Source organism: Scyliorhinus torazame, chromosome 1 (assembly GCF_047496885.1).
Source record: "Scyliorhinus torazame isolate Kashiwa2021f chromosome 1, sScyTor2.1, whole genome shotgun sequence".
Classification (NCBI taxonomy): domain Eukaryota; kingdom Metazoa; phylum Chordata; class Chondrichthyes; order Carcharhiniformes; family Scyliorhinidae; genus Scyliorhinus; species Scyliorhinus torazame.
The window spans coordinates 237,924,007-237,935,260 of NC_092707.1; positions in this window are offsets into that span (position 1 = coordinate 237,924,007).

Consider the following 11,254-nt stretch of genomic DNA (forward strand, 5'->3'; position numbering starts at 1 on the left):
CTTGTTCATTTATTTTGCCTTCTTCCCTCGTCTGTACTTGTACCCTGCTCCTGTTGTGTTGGCATGATGCTGATTCCCATGCTTCTTTTGTTGTGCATGGTTAGATTCCATGTTCCCCTGTCCGCCTCCCATTCCCCCCTCATCCCCCACTTTACTGTGTCGTGGCTACCCTCTCCTGTTATTTGACTTTTTAGTTGTTGGCTACAAACAAGTCTTGGAACAACCAAGTGAATGGCTCCCATGTTTTGTGGAAGCCCTCCTCCGACCCTCCTCCGACCCCTTGAAAAAGGCTGTCCGAAACCCAACAAGTCTGGGGCAAGACATGTGGGCGTGGTTGGCCGGGCCTCCTTGGCACCATTTGCATTTGTCCTCTACCTCTGGGAAGAACCTGCTCATTCAGCTCCAAACTCTTTTAAAAGCTCTATGATTTCTTCCATGCTGCTTTGTGGGTCTGTGACATAGAGGAGAAGGTCATCTGCATTTGCGTTGGACGAGACGTTGTGCTCTCTGTCTCCTCTCCAGATCCTCTTCGAGTTTAGGGCAGCACGGCGGCACAGTGGGTAGCACTGTTGCCCCACAGCGTCAGAGACCTGGGTTGAATTCCAGCCCTGGGTCACTGTCGATGTGGAGTTTGTACGTTCTCCCTGTGTCCGCGTGGGTGTCCTACGGAAGCTCCGGTTTACTCGCGGTCCAAAGATGTGCAGGTTAGGTGGATTGGCCATGTTAAATTGCCCTTAGTGTCCAAAGATGTGCAGGTTAGGTTATGGGATTACAGGCATTGAGTGGGGTGGACAGGGGAGTGTAAATGGTCGCTCATGTGAAGGATCAATGCAGACACGATGGGCCAAATGGGCTTCCTTCTGCACTGAAGGCATTCTATTCTATTCAATTCTTTGCCGCTCTGAGCACAATCGTTAGTGCTCGATCGCTCGGGCGAATAGCAGCGGGGACAACGGGCATCCTTGCCTTGTGCCTCTGTGCAATGCAGGGAAGTCTAAAAGGGAGCTGGTGGTGTTTGTCCGTACGCTTGTCATGGGTGTCTGTACAGGAGTTTCACCCAGCTGGTGAACCCTGCTCTAAGCCTAAACCACTCCAGTGCCTGTATGAGGTATTTCCTTTCACCTCTGTCGAAGGCCTTTTCTGCATCCAGAGAGATGATCACTTCTGGTGTTCTCTCCGGACTTCCGGTTGCGGCTATGCCTAGGTAGGTCGCACGTTCGGCAGCTCCCGCCGGGAACGGACTTTTGGGCTCTCCAGAGGGGCCCCAACGGCAATTGTTCGACGACTTCCAGTGTGGGAAGGTGACAGCAGGGTCCCCCCGACATTATATGGATTGAAAAAAGTGATCTTGGGGCAGCGAAAAGTGCGAGGGAGGAAAAGCAAGATGGCGACGGGTGGAGACCAAGCGGCATGGGCGCAGTGGTCACAGGAGCAGCAGGAGTTTCTGAAACGCTGCTTTGAGGAGCTGAAGACAGAAATGCTGGCGCCAATGAAGGCGGCGATTGAGAAGCTTGTGGAGACCCAGAAGGCCCAAGGGGCGGCGATCCGGGAGGTGCGGCAAAAAGCCTCGGAGAACGAGGATGAGATCTTGGGTCTGGCGGTGAAGGTGGAGGCGCACGGGGCGCTGCACAAGAGGTGGGCGGAAAAATTCGAGGACCTGGAGAATAGGTCGAGGAGGAAGAATCTTTGGATTCTGGGTCTCCCTGAAGGAGTGGAGGGGCCCGATGCCGGGGCATATATGAGCACGATGCTCAATTCGCTGATGGGCACGGGAGCTTTCCCGAGGCTCCTGGAGCTGGATGGGGCTCATTGGGTCCTGGCAAGGAGACCCAAAGCCAACGAGCCGCCAAGGGCTGTAGTGGTGAGGTTCCACCGCTTTATGGACAGAGAGTGTGTCCTGAGATGGGCCAAAAAAGAGCGGAGCAGTAGGTGGGAGAACACGGAGATCCGAATTTACCAGGACTGGAGTGCGGAGGTGGCTAAGAAGAGAGCTGGTTTCAATCGGGCTAAGGCGGTGCTCCATCGGAAGGGGGTGAAGTTCGGGATGCTGCAGCCAGCGCGATTGTGGGTCACGTTCCAAGATCGGCACCACTATTTTGAAACGCCCGATGAGGCATGGAACTTTATACAGACTGAAAAGTTGGACTCAAATTGAGGGTTTGTCGTGGGGGGATGTTTACTGTGTTCACTGTGTTTATTACGTTTGGGGAATGTTCTTTTGGTTTGAGTGCTGGGTGGGGATGGGTGAATGGATTTGATGTGGGGGCTGTGGGAGAGTGTGGGCGTCGGTGTTGGAGGGGCAGGCCCCACAGAGGAGGAGGGGGAGTGGAGGCCCGGGGATGGGGAGTTGGTGTAAGCCGCAAAAAGGAGCTGCGCCAGAGGGGGCGGGGCTGGCTCAGGAAAGCGCGGGCTTTTTCCCGCGTTAGGGAAGGATGGGGATGGGGCCGGGGGGGGGGGGGGGGGGTGAGGGGGGGCTGGAGAGGAGGACACACTGACTGCCAAGGGGAGGGGGATTCTCACACTGGAGGGTCGATGGAATGGCGGGAGAGGCCAGGGTCAGCAGGAGTCAGCTGACTTACGGGAGAGTCATGGAGGGAGCAAAATGGCTAGATGTGGATCTAGCGGGGGGAGGGGGGGAACAGGGTTGCTGCTGCATTGGCCAAAGGGGAGCTGGAAGTAGGAGAGGTAGTCGGGGCGGGGGTCCGCCGTCTGGGGGACCGGAGGGTGCGGGAGGCGCGGGCACGTGGCAGGCCTAGAAAAGGAGATGGCTAGTCGGCGGGGGGGGGGGGGGGGGGGGGGGAAGGGGCAAGTAGCCCCCCAATCCGGCTGATAACTTGGAATGTGAGGGGCCTGAACGGGCCGGTCAAGAGTGCCCGGGTGTTCGCGCACTTAAAGGGACTGAAGGCAGACGTGGTTATGCTCCAGAAGACACATTTGCAGGTGGCAGATCAGGTTAGGCTGAGAAAGGTGTGGTTAGGGCAGGTCTTTCATTCAGGGCTGGATGCGAAGAACAGAGGGGTTGCAATACTGGTGGGGAAGCGGGTGTCGTTTGAATATTGTAGTGGATAATGGAGGTCGATATGTGATGGTGAGCGGTAGGTTGCAGGGGGTGCGGGTGGTACTGGTGAACGTACATGCCCCGAATTGGGATGATGCCGGATTTATGAAACGCATGCTGGGTCGGATTCCGGATCTGGAGGTAGGAAGCTTCATAATGGGGGGGAACTTCAACACGGTGCTCGACCCAGCACTGGACCGCTTTAGGTCCAGGACGGGTAAGAGGCCAGCTGCGGCCAAGGTGCTCAGGGGGTTTATGGACCAGATGGGGGGAGTGGATCCATGGAGGTTTGCCAGGCCAGGGAATTTTCCTTCTTTTCCCACGTCCGTAGAGCCTACTCCCGGATAGATTTTTTCATTTTGAGTAGGGCGCTAATCCAGTAAATGGAGGGAACGGATTATTCGGCCATAGCCATCTTGGACCACGCCCCGCATTGGGTGGAGCTGGAGTTGGGGGAGGAGAGGGACCAACGCTATACGGCGCACCACGTCTGCCTTCAGTCCCTTTAAGTGCGCGAACACCCAGGCCCTCTTGACCGGCCCGTTCAGGCCCCTCACATTCCAAGTTATCAGCCGGATTGGAGGGCTACTTGGAGTGGCGCCTTGATATGGGACTATTGGCGTATGAGGAGGTGTGCGGGCGGGTGCGGGGGTGCATTGAAAGGTATTTGGAGGCCAACGACAACGGGGAGGTGCAGGTGGGGGTAGTCTGGGAGGCGCTGAAGGCGGTGGTCAGGGGAGAGCTAATCTCCATTAGGGCCCACCGGGAGAAGAGAGAGGGGAGGAAGAGGGAGAGGTTGGTGGGGGAGATTTTAAGGGTGGACAGGAGGTATGCAGAGGCCCCCGAGGAGGGGCTACTCAGGGAGTGACGGAACCTCCAGACGGAGTTCGTCCTGTTGACCACATGGAAAGCAGAGGCACAGTGGAGGAAAGCGCAGGGGGCGACGTATGAGTATGGGGAGAAGGCGAGCCGGATGCTGGCACACCAGCTTCGTAAGAGGGAGGCAGCGAGGGAGATTGGTGGAGTTAAGGACGGAGGGGGGAATACGGTGTGGAGTGCGGTGAGAATAAACGAGGTATTTAGGGACTTTGATGGGGATCTGTACAGGTCTGAGCCCCCTGCGGGGGATGAGGGGATGCGACGATTTTTAGATCAGCTGAGGTTCCCAAGGGTGGAGGAGGAGGAGGTGGCTGGTTTGGGTGCGCCGATTGGGCTGGAGGAGCTGGTTAAAGGATTGGAGAGCATGCAGGCGGGGAAGGCCCCGGGGCCAGATGGGTTCCCGGTTGAATTCTGTAGGAAATACGTGGACCTGCTGGGCCCGTTGCTAGTGAGGGCTTTCAATAAGGCGAGGGAGGGGGGGACCTTGCCCCCGGCAATGTCTAGGGCGCTGATTTCTTTGATCCTGAAGCGGGACAAGGACCCACTGCAATGTGGGTCGTATAGACCGATGTCGCTCCTCAATGTTGATGCTAAATTGCTGGCAAAGGTGCTGGCTACGAGAATTGAGGACTGTTTCCCAGGGGTGATTCATGAGGACCAGACGGGATTTGTGAAGGGTAGGCAATTAAACACAAATGTGCGGAGGCTCCTCAATGTGATTATGATGCCCTCGGTGGAGGGAGACTCGGAGGTAGTGGCAGCTATGGACGCAGAGAAGGCCTTTGACCGGGTGGAGTGGGAGTATCTCTGGGAAGTGTTGCGGAGATTTGGGTTCGGGGAGGGGTTCATCAGCTGGGTCAGGCTGCTATATAGAGCCCCGGTGGCGTGTGTGGCTACGAATCGGCGGAGGTCAGAGTACATTCGGCTGTACCGGGGGACGAGGCAGGGGTGCCCCCTGCCCCCCTTGTTGTTTGCACTGGCAATTGAGCCTCTGGCCATGACACTAAGGGAGTCCAGGAAATGGAAGGGACTGGTCCGGGGAGGAGAGGAACACCGGGTGTCGTTGTATGCTGACGACCTGTTGCTGTATGTGGCAGATCCAGTGGAGGGGATGGCGGAGGTCATGCGGATCCTAAGGGAGTTTGGGGACCTTTTGGGGTATAAACTCAACGTAGGGGAGAGTGAGCTCTTTGTGGTGCATTCAGGGGACCAGGGAAGGAGGATAGACGAGCTACCGCTGAAGAGGGCGGAAAGGAGCTTTCGGTACCTCGGGATCCAAGTAGCTAGGAGTTGGGGGGCCCTGCACAAGCTCAATTTGGCACGGTTGGTGGAGCAGATGGAGGAGGATTTAAAAGATGGGAGATGCTGCCACTCTCACTCGTGGGTAGGGTGTAGTCGGTCAAAATGACGGTCCTCCCGAGGTCTCTCTTTGTGTTCCAGTGCCAAGATATACCGTCCCCTGCCACCCAGTCCCAGAGAAAGAAAAAGCAAAAACAAGAATCCAACCCATACAATTCACTAAACTAAGATATAACTGTCGCAACACAGAATGCCAATCAACCCAACCAACAACTTGAACTCTGTAACAATATGAAGAGAAGTAAATTACAATACAAGTCAGTAAAAAGAACGTTATAGCATTTATACATTTTCCAGCTCCCCAATCACAGTCCACAGTCTCTCTTCCAGCTCCGCTCCTCACGTCTGTCCCAAGCTTTCTGCCCTCACGAACGCCTCAGCCGCCTCCGCTGTCTCGAAATAAAAGTCTTTGGCATCATACGTCACCCTCAGTTTCGCCGGGTATGCCAGACCAAATCGCACCCCCTTTTTGTACAGTGCCGCCTTCACTCGTCCCAATGCCGCTCGTCTTTTTGCCAACTCCACCGTCAAGTCCGGGTAGATCCGAACTCCAGCACCTTCCCACTGCACCTCGCGCTTCTGCTTCGCCCAGCTTAATACCTTCTCCTTCATGCAGTAGTTATGAAAGCAAATGATTACTGCTCTTGGCGCTCATTCACTTTGGGCTTTGGTCTTAACGACCGATGAGCTCGGTCCAGTTCGTACTGAGAGGGGTTCTTCCCCTCCCCCATCAGCTCCGACAACTTCTTAGCGAAGTACTCTGTTGGCTTTCACCCTCTATCCCTTCGGGCAAGCCCACAATTCTCAGATTGTGCCACCTCGAGCGGTTCTCCAAGTCCTCGAGCTTTGCTCGGAGTCCTCTGTTGACCTGCACCACCCTCCGCAGCTCGTCCCCCATCGAGGTGAGCTGGTCGCTGTGCTGCGACATGGCCTCCTCCACTCCCTTCATCTTCTCACCCAGCTCTCTCACCTCGGCCGATGTCTTTGCCACGGCTACTCTCACCGGGGTGATTGCCTCCTCCACCAATGACTTCAATGCGACCGCCATCTCCTTGATCAAAGCCTCCATGTGCCTCACAAACTGCTTTTCCAGTTCCACTGCCAACAACTCGGTCATCTTCTCCACCAGAAGTAGTGCAGCCCCACCATGCGGTCCGGCCTCCGCCATCTTGTCAGCACTTTTGCTCGTCCTCTCATTCAACGGCGAACCCGCGTTTCCTCCCTTCCTCGACGCTGCTTTTCGCATCCTTTAACAGCTTATTATTTTTCCTTTTTCTCACCCTTCCTTCCTTCTTCAATCTCAAATTTCTTTAAAACTTCTTTCTCTTCTTTTTTGTGTACCTCCAAAATCTCCCTGGGACCGGGCTCCAGTCTTCTTACCACATTCTAGGCGGGAGCCATCCGATGTGGGACATCTCACCTACATCGCGCCCTGGCTTCGGGCCTGCAGCCTCGGCCTCCCCCCATTTTGGTTGTTAATAATATACTCATTTATGGCCTGTGATATTTTCTCGCAGAAAGCCTTGTTGGCAGGGATGGCGATGTGCAACCTCCATGTGGGGTGTTGGGCACGGCCCATCTCCAACCTCACATTCATGTAGTATGGAGCGTGGTCGGAGATCACGATCGCGGAGTATTCCACTCTTACTTGCCCTGGAAACACCGATTTCCCTCTACAAAAAAGTCAATCCAGGTGTATATGTTATGTATTCACCTGGGTGAGTGAATCTCAATGAATCCACTGCTCCCATCTGGTTTATGAATATGCCGAGTTCTTTTGCCATGTGTGAGGTCTTCCCTATTTTGGGGTTCGACCTGTCTGTCCGTGGGTCCTGTACACAGTTAAAGACCCCCCATGATAAGTCATTGTGTGTTTATGTCGGGGATTTCCGCCATGCTCTTCTTTATAAACTCCGTGTCGACCCAGTTGGGACTGTACCTGTTGACCAGGACCACTGGTGCCCCTTCCAGAACACCGCTGACCATGACATACTGTCCCCCTGGGTCCATAACCATCCTCATTGCAGTAAACACCATCCTCGCAACATCGAGGGCCGAAGGGCCTGTACTGCGCTGTAATGTTCTATGTTCTTATTTAGCAGTATGACTAACCCCCGAGCTCCCGTCCCAGCCCTTCCCACCCTCAGTCGGTCCTTCTCCCTCATGTGCATCTGTTGGAGGAAGACTATGTCGGCTCTCATACTTTTCAGGTGGGCGAAGACTCTGGATCTTTTCACCGGGCTGTTAAGTCCCCTGCCGATCCAGGTGACTATTCTGATGGGGGGATTTTTTCCCCCCCCTCCTGTGGGATCAACCATACTTACCTTGTGGATGCGGCCCTGCACTCCGGGGATTCCCTTTGTTAGGGGGACATCCAAAATGGCAACAGTCACCGTACTCACCATGAGGCCGGGCCCCTGCGCTCTGGGGTTTCCCTTTGTTCAGCAGCTATCCAAAGTGGCTGTTTGCATTGTCATTATGTTCCGTATCGCCACATGTGGTCTGTTGCAGCCAGCCAAGAGCCCTTACCATCATTGTCCCTCTGTTTCCCCGATGATTCTTTCCCCCCCTTGTCTTCTCCCTCCATCCTATTATTATCCCCCCTCCCTACTCCCCTTGCCATTTACCCCCTAGCAGTCCCCCCATTGGTGTGGTGTCGTCGTCCCCCCCTCACCTGTTGCCAGGCGTTGTCTCTGCGGGAGTTGCGCCGGAGCCACCTCTTCACTCATATCTCCTGGCGCTAGCTTTCCTGCTTGTGTGGTAGCCCCCCTCCTGGGGTCGGTTCTGAGCCTACCCTTTGCCTGCTATATGGTTTACCCTCCTGCTATCCTCTTCACCCTCTCCTGTGCTCCGCTGCCCTATCCCCTTCCTTCTTGAGTTTTGGCTCCCGTGTTCAGATTGCAGTCCCATGCAAAGTGTCTCTGAGTTCAATTCAGTCCCTTCGGGTGATCTTTTCACTGTTGTTTTTGCTGCTGTTTTCCCAGCCCGTTTTCCTGGACAAATTTGTCCGCGTCTGCAGGGATCGTGAAAAAATGCTCCCTGCCCTGGAATGCGACCAAGGGTTTGGCCGGGTACAGCATCCCAAACTTCACTTTGCTGTTGTACAGAGCCACCTTCGTTCTGTTGAATTTCGCCCGGTGCTTGGCCAGGCCTGATCCAATGTCCTGATACATCCTGATCTGGTGCCCTTCCTAGTTGCAGGTCCATGGTTGCCTGGCCCAGCGCAGGATTCTTTCCCGGTCCTGGTACCAGTGCATTCTGGCGATTAACGCCCTCGGCTGCTCTCCAGCTTTGGGTTTAGGCCGGCGTGACCGGTGGGCTCAGTCTATTTCTGGTGGGTTGGGGACGCTGTCCCTTCCCACCAGGTTTCCCAACATCTGGGCCACATAGTCCGTTGGGTCCCTGCCTTCGATCCCTTCTGGCAGGCTCACAATCGTTAGGTTCTGGCCCTGTGACCGGTTCTCTTGGTCCTCTATTTTCCCTTTTAGACTTCCCTGCGCTGCGACCAACCTCTCTATTTCTGTGACTATGACGGCGAACCATTCACTCTGATCTGTTGAGACTTTTTACAGTTCCTTGATGGTATTCCCCTGGGCCTCCAGTTGCTTCTCTGCCTCGTCCAGGGCCACCGGCGTGGTGGCCAGAGCCTCTGCGACCACCATCTTGACCGCTGCTTGAATGTCAGTCTTTATCTCTTCCCTGAGCTCCCATAGTTCCCTGGAGAGGAACTTGCCCCATCCACCTCCAATGAGGTTTACCGTTGAATGCACCCCTCGCTGCTGAGAAACCCGCAGCTGGGGTGCGCAGTCAGCAGAAGTGGAAGATCCCACCGACATGAACAGACAGAACGGCTATGATATTTGATACATGGAATGAAAGGAATGGAGCTTGATCAAGATTTTAAAAATTTTATAGAGGGTTGTTAATAGAAGTATTTAAAGACAGTGGGCTGGATTCTCCGCCGTCGAGATGCTCCCTTTTGCCAGCAGCCTGGGGGGTTCCCGACTGTGTAGGTCTGCCCTCTAATGGGAAACCCTGTCATAATATCCACTCATGTATATAATGAGATGCAGACAGGCAGTGATTGACACATATGATGACCAGTAAGCATACAACACAGCACATCCAATCACCAGACAGGACACTACCACTATAAAGCCAGAGGGCACTAGGTTTCCAGCTCTCTCGGGACCCAGCTACTGAGACAGTCAGAGTCCACGAGCTAGCAAGCACAAACACCATGCGGTAGCTAGTAAGTCTGGTCAGGCTACTACAAAGTCACTAATCAGATCATTATAGTGTCAACCCACAGCTGAATATGTACAGCAGTTCATCTAGTTGAATAAAACAGTGTTGGATCTTCTCCTGTGCTAGACGTCTGTTTCTAACTTCCCTGCATCGAGTGCTGTCCACATCGAACCAACCTGCCTAACACATCAAACCCCATTGACCAGCCGGCGATATGGAGCATCCCGCCAGCGCGCTGAACCAGAACTCTGGTGCCGCAGGATGGAGAATCCAGCCCAGTATTCCAGATCCCAACTAGAAGACTGTAATCATCGATTATCATAGATTATCATGGAATTTACAGTGCAGAAGGAGGCCATTCGGCCCATCGAGTCTGCACCAGCTCTTGGAAAGAGCACCGTACCCAAGGTCAACACCTCCACACTATCCCCATAACCCAGTAACCCCACCCAACACTAAGGGCAATTTTGGACACTAAGGGCAATTTAGCATGGCCAATCCACCTAACCTGCATATCTTTGGACTGTGGGAGGAAACCGGAGCACCCGGAGGAAACCCACGCACACACGGGGAGGATGTGCAGACTCCACACAGACAGTGACCCAAGCCGGACTCGAACCTGGGACCCTGGAGCTGTGAAGCAATTGTGCTATCCACAATGCTACCATGCTGCCCGTAATGTTTATCAAATAAAAGAGGGTGCTGTCATGGCTGATGATTGTGCACTACACCATAAACACATAGGTCGCATAAACTTTTGTTTGCAAACCCGCACAGAAATTGGAAAGATAAAAGAAGTGGTGGTAAGCAGGATATTAATTGCTATGAGTCAGATGGCAGAACTGAAAGGACAGATATTTTTCAGAGTAGTAAACAAAGTGAAGATTGTTACTTTTCAAGATACAGGATTGGATTAAACCCTGATGTTAGCAAACAATGTGAATTTTTCTCCAGAGGGTTTGCAAGATAAAAGTGTATTGATACAGGGCATTGATAGAGTCTGGTCCATTGTGCAGATTGATTTTAGACGGTGGTTCTGTAGTCTGCCCAAATCTATATTAATAATGCTGACCTTATCTTGAGAAATAATCCAGTGAGAAAACATGTATTGCTTCCAGACGTTTCCACAAGATCTATTGAAATGACTAAAGATAGAGATGTAGCAGCAAGGTTAGTCGACTTTATTATGATTTCAGACCAAACTCCGACAGTGACTATGATACTGGACCAAAACCCCAATATTTTAGTTTATTTTAAGGCTGTGCAGAAAGAACGATTTGCTCCAGGAGTGATTGCATGAAACAATTGTGCTTTGGTATTTCTAAACAAAACTTTTATCATGAATACATTATTAAACTTTTTAATTCACGCCTATTCTCCAGGGCCTCCGCGATCATCTGCCTCTGCCAGGGAGAATTCCCAACAGCGAGGTTCACTTTGCTTTTAAATATCAGCAAACAGGCGCAGTGGCTGATGAGGGAGAGAGAGGAGGTAGGACATGCAGTGGCACGACTGTGGACTGCCGGTCCTGACACTGGCTGGGCTGGCTGAGGGTGGGGGGTTGGCCAGGGGACAAGCTGTGGGACCGGGCGAACCCCCACGGGACTGGGGTGTCCAAGTATGGACCGCTATTGCCATGGCCTGTAAGGCAGCCATCTTGCTGCACACCCCATTGACCGCCCTCCGTGGCCCCTGGTTCTACAGAGTGAC